Consider the following 12,402-nt stretch of genomic DNA (forward strand, 5'->3'; position numbering starts at 1 on the left):
AAACATTTCTTAAAAATCCTTCCTTTAAATTTTGTATAAAATATTTTTCTGGGAAATACAAGCCCAAATTCAGTGTTATTTTTAAAATTTAAAGGGTTTTTTTTTTAAAACAATCATCGCAATTTTTTAAGGGAAAAGTGAAGAAAAAGGGACCCGGGACATTTAATTATTGTGGCATGGGTTGTATAGGGTCTTTACGCCCAAAGGGATTCCCGTAATCCCAAAAAACTAAATAACAACTACCTTTTTTGAAAATTCCCACTGAAAAAAATTAAATTCTTTATTAAAATAATAAAAATTTAATCCTAATTGTTTTGAAAAAAGACAAAAAACAATATAAAAAAATTCCCAGTATCAAATTTCTTAAATTTTTAAAATTTTTGAAATGATTCCCAAAATTTCAAGAAAGAAATTTTATATCACCCTTTTTCCTTTACACTTTGAAAAAATTAAATACAAAATTAAAACACAAAAAATTTACTTTTATTACAGTTTCGTGTTTTAAAACCCAAACAAAATTATTAAATATTTTGATTAGAATAAAAAAATAAAAAATTTATTTCCAATTATTGGCCTTTCAGGATAAAAATAAATAATAATGTATTTTTAAAAATCAGGGTCTTTAAAATAGAAAAATAAATATAAAAAACGAAACCCAAAACATACAAAAGGGCTTTATATGTGATTGGGCAACCAATTAAAAAAAAAAAATTTTATTACTAAATTTTTTAAAAATTTTAAGGGAACAGTGAATAAATTAAATAACCCAAATTGACCATTATCTTTTTATTGTATAAAAAAACCAGAGGGGTTTCGATTCTTAATGAAAAAAGTTTGCATCTACATATAAAAACAGTAAGGCGGGGATACTTTAAAAAAAACCACTTTTTCTTTACGGGTTTACCCAAAACCCGGAAAATAGTTTTACTTTGTGTTTTCCCGGGGGGGGGGGGGGGGGATCACCCCATGTTTCCGTAGTATCTTTTTACGACAATGAAACAACTTCCCAATGTTTTAAAATTTTTTAGATGGGAAAAGGAAAGGAAAATTATCTATAAATAAAAACTTTAAAAATATATAATTATATTTTCAGACAAAAAAAAACAAACAAAAGCAACATTTAAAAAGAAGACCCAAAAAAATTTTCCTTTTTTACATAGATATCCCAGGGTTTCGGCCCCAAATTTTTCCCCTTCCGCTGAATTTTTTAAAAACCCGAAAAAATTGCTGTCCACTTCAGTGAAGAAATTTTAAAATTTCAGATGCATTTGGACAACTTACCTTTTATGCCCTTTTTTAAAAGTCCCCCGATTTTAAAATTAAAAATTTTAAAAATTTAAAATATCAGTTTTAGTCCAAGGGGGGTGGGTTTTAAAAGATTTTGGATATAAAAATTCCCAGCACCAAAAATTTCATCCTACACTCAGACCTATTATCTTTTATTTCAAAGACTGACTAAAAATCTGGCTTCAAAACTGAACTTACTGTCTAATTTAAATTTGGGGAAATTTTAACGGGTGCCATTTTCAAAATTTTTTAAAACAATTTTTTTTATCGGGTACAAACAAATTTTTAAATTCATTTAAATGATTTTTGAAAATCTAAAGGTCTTTAAAATTTTTTTAAAAAAACTCGGTTTATTGCAAAAATTTTTGTAAAATCCGGGGACTAACAAAGTTTCCTCTTAAAATATTTCTACACCGGATGTAAACAATACGTTTTCCCCAGGGCATCGGGGGTGGTTAAACCCACCCATTTATTCGATTTAAAATTTTTAAACAACCATTTCCGGTTTCAATTTTGCCGACCAAAGGAAAATTTTGAAATCAAAGTAACGTTAATTTTTAAATTTCCCTTTTTTCCCAAACTTTTCACTTTTACTTTTATTTTTATTTCATAATTTAAATTATCACCTCTTTGTAGTTTTTTTTCCATCGGTTTAAAAAGACGATACACCCTTTCATTGTAAAAAAAACCCAAAATTCTTAGACAATTTAAATTTAAAAATGGGCACACGGTTTAAAAAGTTGCAATGTAAAAAAAAATTCTAAAACCTTTTTGAGAAAAATTTTCTCCCTGTTAAATAAATTTTAAAAACGGGAAAAAAAAACAGTTTTTTACCCATACCCGGGAAAAGACCTTATTATTCTGACGATTAAATTGACTTTATAACGCTCGTATACAATTATTGATTGATCGATTTTCATTATATTTATTTTGTAATACCTATCATTCAATATGCAATCAAACAAAAACAAGTTTTCCTACATTCAAGGAAACTGTAAGTTAGGACGAGCTTTCAAAATGAACAGGTAGCAATTTCCAACACGCTTACTGAAACCCAACATGGCGGCTCAATCTGGCTCATTTGCATAATTTATTCATAAATGCAGGAGCATAGAACTTTGTTAGTGCCAGGGTTAGAATTTAGCAATATTTTCTACTTGCATATTTTTGCAAGTGATCAAATGTTTAACTGGCAATATGAGGTAGTCAACTGGCATTTCCAGGATCACGTATTTTATTATTATTATTATAATACACAATGACAATGTATTTTGAACATGTGGTATGACAAATGATAATTAGCTTGAATGTCTATTGAATGTCAGAAACATTTTTATCACTAGTAAACACAGATCTCTAAAGAAACAAAAACATTTCAACACATTAATTTATAAATGATAAACAATTGTTAAGGGATCACAGACTTCCTGAAAGTTGAAAAAAACTGTCAGACATTTGGTACATTAAATGTCATCAGGTACAGCAGGGGGCAGTTGCCGATCATCATCATTAGCTCAGAAGATATCAATTATGTAAACGTCCAAAATGAACAGTCACTTGCAAATAAATGCCAGCTTCAGTGAATTTTACTGGCATTATTAGATTTTAACTGGCATTTTTAAAATCGGGCATTTAATAGCCCCAAACTAGCTATTTACAAATAAATATCATCTAAGCATGGCATAGAGATCCAGTTTCTACCGGGATAGACAATAAATTTCATACTTTGTCCCAGATTTATTAGTACTGTGTCCGATTTACTGGCTAACAATTTATTTTCACTGAGAATATATTTTAATATCTTTTTTTTTTTTTAATTCATAGAGAAATAATCATCCTTAGACAATCTAAAATGGTTTAGAAATTTGTCAGGGACACCTTATCACAAGTCATAGAGGCGTTCACATAAAAAATGTTGTCTGTTTTTGTTGTTGTTTTACTTGACATTGTTAGAAAACGAGGTTGAATGTAAAGTAAGCCCTTGAATCGGTACAAAAGTCTATCAACTCAATGTAACATCTATCAGGTTAACGGGACAGACAAATTATTTTCACACATTATGGATATTTTAGCAACTACATTTTTAAGCAACCCCGTGGTCGTGCAATTTGCCGCTATGCTTAATTAATTATTTATGTTTCAAACATTATGTTACGTACATTGGCCGACAATTTCTTAATTTATAAAAAAGGCTAAATGTTGAAATATTCATAAAAGATGTACGGTAGTTGTACGATACATGTATTACGAGAAGTAGGACCAGTATGGACCTGTAATTCACGGATATATGGAACTACCGATTTCCCTCATTGATGCCTCAACAGGGGGCGGAGCGTTATCGATAATAGACAGGTTACGCGAATAGCAGATACAAATAGTATAGGTACCGTTTAAAAACACATTTTTTGGACTATCTGCTTCCAAAATTAAATCAGGAATGTGTTCAGAAAAGGTTTATCTACTTAGCAAAAAATCTCATTTTAGGTATTTTCAGTGATAATTGACTCCGTTGTCAACTTAAGTAGTTTGACAAAAAGAGTTTATAAATATAAGGCAAAGGCAAATAAATGACAATTTTTTCTAACTATAATTTATTTCGGCAGAAGTACAATGTATAATAATACAATAATAAGATATTTCTTATTATTCATCAGTGTTTTTTTTCTCTACTATTGGAATGGTGCCAGTACCAGACTGATTGGGAAAAATATGCCTTATTTTGACTAAAATTGGGATTTTTTTAAGCTACAAATAAGATAAGTCATCATGAATAAAGATAGCTAACAGCTTCAACTGTCAAGATAGAACTATTGAGTGGTGATTTATATCAATACAGAGGATTTTAATGATAATAGAAAAATCACTTGGCCTTGTGGGCATTTTGAATAGCCATTTTGGGAATGTAAACATTGGAAATTGGGAATTTTAATGTCTATTTTCTATTGGGAACAGTTCTGTTTTAGGGTAGTAGTTATATAAAGAAAAAAAACACTGTTCATAATTTACCTTAACAACTTGCAAAGCAAAGTTAATACGTTATATATATTTTTGTTAAGTGGGCAGAGTTGACCCGTGCAGAGTTGACTCTTTTCCGTATTTTTGGGCAGCATGAAATGCCCTAAATCATTGCCTTAATATACCCAAATATTGTTCAATTATACTAAAAATAAAATTTTTATTCTAAAAAAGTGCTGCATGACCCTAATTACTTTACAGGGGACTGGGGCTTTGGCCATCAGGTAGGAAAATTCTCATCATTTTGAAAAAAATGGGAATTTTTTCTGTCAACAAAAATACACATACAGGGTATTTTCACCCTATCTGATGTCACCAGGTGCCCAAATATAAGGCCCCATTCTCAATCTAAATTGTTTTTTCCCAAAATTTTGAATTTGTTACGGTCAACTTGTCACCTATTTTCTTTTCATTTCAAATAGTTGATATATTATTAGAAAATGAAAAATTCCATCTATTCTTAATGTAAGGTAGAGTCTAGCTTGTTGATTACCAAAAAAATCCCAAACTTGACTCCGTACTGAGATACCTAGACCTCCATGCTTTACATTTCTTGATAATGACAGTTTATTATTATTGTCTTTTAATTTTGTCAATAATTCTTGCATGGTAAATTGCCCTACAAAATGAGATCGTAATAGATCCTATACTATTCATATGTAATCCTCGCATGTATCGGTGCTTTACACTGGGCATGTCAAAGAACCAAGGAATTTATTCAATAAGAGCTAGAGTCTGGTAAGGTAAGGACCCTTCTGGAAATAAGTGCTTGCACTTTCGTAGGTTATCCTTGACTGCCCAGTCTAAAGAAAATCAGTCGATCATACAAAAAAGGTATTCCTAAAATGGTAGACCTGTAATTTGTACTGTCCTGACTGCTCTGTTTAATCATTTGTTTACTGTGAGAAACAGGAGTGTTTTGATTAACGATTTAATCATAATTTTCATAATAAAAACAGCTGGTCTAGCAGGTAGATATGGTGCTTAATACTTCAATAATTGCATACATTTTAAAGGGCATAAGCTATTCTTTTGTTGTTGTTATTTTCCTTTACAATAATACTAAAAGCAATTGTATTTCCTATTTTTATTAAAAAAAAAATGACTGAACTTTAGCATTGAAAAAAAAACCTCAAAAACACATGTTTTTAAAACAATAATAGAATTTTTTTCTATTTTCAGTAATGCCAAAAGCGTTCAGCGGTGTAAGGTATGTGGATCTTGTTTTATCAAAATGTCAGTATTAAGAGCTGTTACTGATTCATTTATTGCACACTTAGTTACCTAATGAAAATTATGTGAGATATATGGATATAATTTATTCACATTTCAGTGAAATACATAATCTTTTTTCTTTAAACTTTATGATTAGAAGTATATGAAACTGACAATAATTTAGATTACTTGAATTTGCATTAATAACAAAAAGTGAGAATGGAATTTTACAAAGACTGATAAACTGATGCTCTGTAACAAGTGTTATTTTTTGTCAGTAATGATTGAAATAAATTTGAAAACAAACTCTACTTAGCCGATCCTTATATGTTCTCTACCAAAAATGTTTGTTGTACATGTAGAAGGAGGAAGAGTTAACTGTCTGTTTTTTAGCAAACTTTTCAAAATTTGAATGTTAAAAACAGTTGTTAGATTTCTTTAAACTATTTTATATATTTGAAGGGAGATTTTGAAATCAGTAGATTTTCTGTTGTTGTTTAGAGGATTGTTGCTTTAATATATACATCTGCATGTTCTTTTTTTCTGGCCATTTCTTGTAATGGCTGTTTTGTTGTAATGAGCTGATTAATCTAAATCAGTTAGTCTTCATGAAATTAGAAACTAAATTTAGGAATGAACTATAAAGTGTAACAGAATGCCGCCACCAGTGGGTTAAAACTATTTATCAATGTCTACTAGTTTCATTGACAACAATAATTTTCATTGCAACTTCTACTACTTTGCATCATAAAAATGATATAAATTGGCCATGGTAATGGAAAAGGAAAAAGTTGAAAATTATTAAATGCATCCATTATTCGTATAAAATGTTATCATGGTGTTAAGGCATTCTTGTTTTATTCATCACAAGTACAACATAATAAATGAAAGTATTATTTTCTTGTAATTATTACTCACTGAATTCAGGATTCCAGCTAGGCAAGAAAAAAGGAAAAAAAGTTACATATCTCTTCAGAGCAAAAAAATCCATTTGATGATGGAATATCAAACAGTTTTATTCTAACACCTGATACAAGTAGTATTTAAATTAAAAGCATTTAAAACTTGTCTTAAGTTAAATATCAAACTTGATTATTTATGTTTATTTCAGGGTGCTTTCCATAACACCGTGCAGACAGGCGGCAGCTGTTGCACAAAGCTCGGATGCTCAAGTTGCAAAATCCCAAGAATTGGCGCCATATGAAGATCTTTATCCAAGCTCCGAAAATATCCCAATATCTTTAGAAGAGAAGGTTGCTAACTGGAAGAGAGCTAATGAAATCTTTTTTGGTCCGGAACGTGATTTTAAAAATTTCCCACATCCTGTTATGCCAGTCACAGTTGCAGAGACATACCACTTTGGAATTATACCAACAAGATGGTTTTAAGGCACTTTATCCCAAGCTTGGTGTCAGTGGTAATCTTGATTTCTTTATTCCTCAATTTATGGCAGGAAACAGTTGAAATATTCAGGAACAGTCAATATAAAGGGTTTTTTGGTAAAGTGCCAAGGGCTTAACATTATTACCACTTGGAAAAGAAGGAATATTTAACACTTAAACCTACTTAAATTGTATAATAAAATTTGCCTTGCTTTGAATTTGGTACATTCCAATGGAAGTTTAAAGGTATACTGTAATTAAATACTTTTTCTGCAGTGTTCCATTTTATTGCATCAGTAGCAATAAAATGGAACACTGCAGAAAAAGTATTTTAGCCGATTCACAGGCCAGGTTCTATACTGTTGACTATATTTTATTGTGATAAGAAATGAATATATGTACATTTATTTTATGCTATAAACCGGTTAGATACTGGGTTTTATCCATGTGATAAAATTCATATTACCAACCGGGTGATATAGCTCTTACATTTAAATTTTTATGATTCCATATATTTGTAAATTTATATAAAATTTATTGTTGCATTTTATTCTTAATGAATTATTTCTGGATTCAAATATCATTATTGGTCTAAAATTGTTAATAGTAACTTCACAATAATGACTACAAACTACTTTTGTTTGTGCAGCAAATAGCCATTGAATGGACGGCATCTTGGTTATCATACATGTGAACTCTCCCACTTTTAGCAGGAGACTACCACTTTCTGCAGCCATATTTGCAAAGATTTTTCTTAAAATAAGGGGTATTTTCACAAATTAAAGAAATCTCCCTATTTTTATGTTAGAACTTCGTTCTTTCTTTATTGCAAATTCTAAAATCTCCCTCTTTTTGAAGACAAATCTCCCACTTGATCATGAATAAAAGTTCACATGTATGGGTTATGCATGTCTTTTCCCGCCCTTCATTAACATAAAACAGTTGAAAATTGTTCTTATTATACTCATCAGGAATATAATAAATAAAACTAAAATTTGTTTCCATTAGTGAATATGCTGTATACTATACATCAAGGTGAAAAAATAGCCATATTTTCACTTGCGTTTTCCACTCGTGAAAATATTGCAATTTTCTTACTTTCCAGTGTGATTTATAGCATATTCACTCAAACAAATATCCTTAATGTTATATAATGTATTTGTTGATGCCCTGATTTTACTATTTTTGTTATTTTAGGTGGCTACACAGTCACTCTTGGAACAATTCTATTTCTTCTCAGCAAGGAGCTTTTTTGTATTGACTGCTATGAAACCATTGGAGTTGATAGCCTTATTCAGCATATTGAATGCTGTGCGCTGGAAAGGGGAGATAACATAAAAAACTTTTTGGACAGGAAACAAAAAAGTAAGTCTACTTATACCTTTCCCCAAACTAAAGTTGGAATTATTATATAGATATATTGGTTTGAGGTTGTCTGTCCAGTCATCTGTGTGCAATTTCTTTCCGCCAATGACTTAAAAGGTGTTTTCTAATTTTTGTTACATCTTTCAATATTTTGATAATAAACAAATTACATAGTCAAGGCAAAAAAATTGCAGATTCAAATGGTACATTACTTACCTTTGTAACTCCTTTTACTTTTCTGTATGCAGGAATACTTCTATGAGTATATGTCTCACAATTTCAGTAAGCAAATCATGAAAACTACAAAAGTTACAAAAATGTACATTGAAAAAATAAGTACCATTGGAATAAGAAAATTTTTGCCTTGAACATCTTATATGTTTACTGTCTATTTTGACTGATTAATTGAAATACATCGACAATTTACAAGTTTGGAAACAAACATGGCCAATTCTTGTTGCTTATAACATTATGAAAACATGATATTGCCTGTTAAAATAAGTTACAATATTTAGTCTTTGATTGCCTCATCCTAACTACATGTATGATTTATAATTTTACATGTATATCCTAATGTGTAGATCTGTATGGGTGTCCATGGTCAAGTGGTTATGGTCTCCTTGATTCCCTTGTGGGCTTGAATTTCACAAGGGACTTCTTTCATGTGAGGTAACTGTCCAGCTAACTAAAAGAATGCCTGTGGTTCAACTCGGTGCCCGTTTAATGCTGAAATAATGCACAGAAGGCACCTAAGTTTCTTTTCACCTGTACAGTAAAGATTCTATTATGACCAATATTGGTGGGAAGTAAAACCCAACCAGAAAAAACACATATATAGGGGTTTTGCAAATTTATGGACTAATTATTTTAGCTGTTTCACCATTGTTTTTTTAAGTTTTAAGATTTTTGATTGGTTACATGGTCATGTATAAACTGTTGATAGTTATATAACCATTTATATTAGGCCTTATAACATTTCAAAAAATCTTTTTAACTATTAATATAAACCAAACTCTTAGTGAATTATTTCATGTGAAAAATAATTGACTTTTTCTTTAATAGGAAAAAATGGATTTTCTGTACCACACTCCATTGCATGAAGCAACAAAGGGCTACAAAACTGAACTTACTAATCAATACTTGAAATTTGAGAGAAAAGAAGCTATCCCAACTATCTTTGAGGCTAAACGGGTATGATCTGTTTTCATTGTTTATCGTTTTCATAAATCACTAAATGCATATCTTAAAGGGATCATCATGTATCTAGTATTAGAAAGAAAAAGTTGGAAAAAATTCAGAGGTGTATCTACACATTTGTGAGGAGTAGAAAATTCTAATTTAGTTTCGCAAAAAAATATATATTTTATAGTCATATGGCCAATGCTATTTATTTGTATAGTATGATTCAGTGCGCTATGTTTTCATATGATCAGCTATCTAAAAATGCTTCCAGCTTATCTCAATAAGCATTGAAATCCAAAAAAACTGCTGGTTCAATCCTGTTGGGACAGGTTCAAATATAAATCTGTGGTGACTGATAGTGGCATTTTGTCTTTTGTGCTGATTCAGAAATTATATGGGGGCATTTGTCTTTTGTAGCTGATTCAGAAATTATAGTTGGAAAAGTAAATAGTCCATTTTGTGGAGAAATTGAAAATTAATTGACTGGTTAGTATCCAGGCAGAAAGCTGTTAAGTTGCATGAAAAATAAAAAAACAAACATCCAAAATTTCTTACGTTACATTCTCGGCGGCCATATGTAATTAGATATTTTAATCAAGGTCATAGTAATAGAATTTAATCACATAGTATTCATCTTTGTAAATGTAGAAAAAAAGATTGGCCATTGAATTATCGGTACTGTAGAACACTTAAGATAGAAGTGTGCTGTTTTTTCAAATGCAAAAACATGTTTATCTTTCTCTTGAAAGAACATAGAAATAAGATGAAAGGCTTGTTGAAAACTGTATTCTGTAAAACTACATAAATGAAACATTTACAATGGACAATGATTTTTTTATGTCCCCACAAAGTGGTAAGCATATAGCGTTGCACTTGTCCGTCCGTCTGTACGTCCCGAAATCTTGTGAACGCAACTCCTCTTAAACCGGATGGCAGATTTTGCTTAAACTTCCAGCAATGAACAACCTTAATGTGTAGATGGTAGTTAAGAAAGGAATTTTTGCTGCAACCAAATTTAACAGAATTATGGCCCTTTGTTGATTTTTTCACTATATACCATATATATGTTGTCAGTGGGGGCATCCGTGCCCTTAGAACACAGTTCTAGTTTTATTTCTTATTAACAAGTTATAAATTATTTCAGGCTCTGTTATGATCTTGAGGTTTTGCTAGAATGTATTAATAAATATTTTTGGTTTCAGGAACAAGTTGATCTACAGCTAGAAGCAGAATACAGGGAACGATTGGCTAATGTTTATGCTACAGTCAGAAATCGTCTGGTATGTTCTTTACAATAATTTCCCCCTCATATTATATTGAATAACATTTAATCCATCTTAACATAGCTCCCAATACCTTTTGGATTAAAAAACAAATTTCTGTCTTAAGCCAGACCAAAAATTGCCAAGTTAACTTTAATGGAAACCTTAAAGCTGTAACTTGCAAAATATACATGTACAATATCTATTTCAAACACTAGATGTTGTATCCTCTGATAACTGTTTAAATCTTCTTCACCTCTATACTTCTGATATATAAGCATGTCCCTCTTTTGATATTGAATTGTACTTTATTACTTGACAAACCCTTAATGTGCAGAATATATGAAATGTACTTGACCACCTTCCAATTTTTTAACAGTCCTTTAAATGGAGATTGAAGTTAGTCAGCTAACAGTATAGAACTCGACCAGACTGCACTGATGTTCTATACTGGTGGCAGATGTTAATTCCTCTTGGTTTAACCAGGTTTTTTTCACTGTTGACTTAATGAAATGGAAATACATTATGATTAGAAATTTAAATCATGAAAAATTATTTTACAGGAGTACCAGGCAGATTTGGAACACACAGTTCGATCTTTTGAGCAGACCCATATGGTAAACTGGATTGTGAACAGTGTGAAGAAAGGAATCACACCACAGCAAGGAGAAAGACAGCATTGCAAGCTGTATTCGCACATTGAAGGGCTTGTCGGCCACAGCATCTATTTAAATAACGGAGAACTCACTAACTGTAGTTGTTTTATGATGATAACATAGTTTAATATTATGTTTACAAATACGAAATTATTTCAATTTTCATCACAGAAAGTTCATACCATGTTTGGTTTTGGATTTCGATGCCAGAATAATTTCTTCATTAAAAGTGAACATGGAACTTTTTATAGACTTCATTTTGAGAAATTGACAAAAATGTAAGAGTTGATATTTAAACAAAAATTTGTTTGAGGAATTAAAGAATTTGTATGTTGAATATTGTTTATTTTGTGTTACCATCTTGTAAAATTTCCAAGTAACTAGCCAAAGTGGCCTGTGAAAAATAAGTAGCAAAACACCTTGGTTTCTGAAAATGAAATGAATTGAAATGAATTTCAAATGGAACAACTAATCTTGCCTTTTCGAAGAAAAAAGGGGGATATAGAAATAGGCTCCGTCCGTCTGTCTGTCCGTCACACTTTCGTGTCCAGTCCATAACTTTGTTATTTGGTAATCTTATTTTCCACTTTCGAGCACTTTTGGGCTTGTCAAACACCTGATCTACCCGTACGAAAATGTGGCTCTTGCATTTTGGTGATGTAAATTAGGTGATGTAAAGTAGTTTCTGCTTGCCCTGGGCAGGTTTGAACCAGTGCAGCTAGAGATGTTGGTGTTTTTGTCGCCTTGGATACTACTTGAAGGCACCCAGCGGGCATTAAAGTATAATTGCTACACTGGAGAAAACATGCCATGATGGAAATACTTTTTAGTATCGGGTAATACTACAAGAACCCTGGAGTTTTTCTTTAGGTTATATCATACTAGTATTTGGGGGGGGGGGGGTGCTCAGTATTTTAGGGTACCATTGAGTTCATTTTACATGTGTGGGTACCTTCTAGTATATTCGAAGATAAGTGGGATGACAATAACCCCAGCAGCAAACAAAATCCTTAGATTATCAGAAACCATCCCCCCATG

The 12,402-nt window shown here is 31.1% G+C and overlaps 1 pseudogene; it reads left to right on the forward strand.

Moving 5' to 3' along the window:
• The first annotated feature begins 5,387 nt into the window (after window positions 1–5,387).
• On the forward strand, window positions 5,388–11,701 carry LOC132744350 (ATP synthase F(0) complex subunit B1, mitochondrial-like; annotated as a pseudogene).
• The last annotated feature ends 701 nt before the right edge of the window (window positions 11,702–12,402 follow it).

Source organism: Ruditapes philippinarum, unplaced genomic scaffold, assembly GCF_026571515.1.
Source record: "Ruditapes philippinarum isolate M1 unplaced genomic scaffold, ASM2657151v2 ctg6182_1_1_1_1, whole genome shotgun sequence".
Lineage (NCBI taxonomy): Eukaryota > Metazoa > Mollusca > Bivalvia > Venerida > Veneridae > Ruditapes > Ruditapes philippinarum.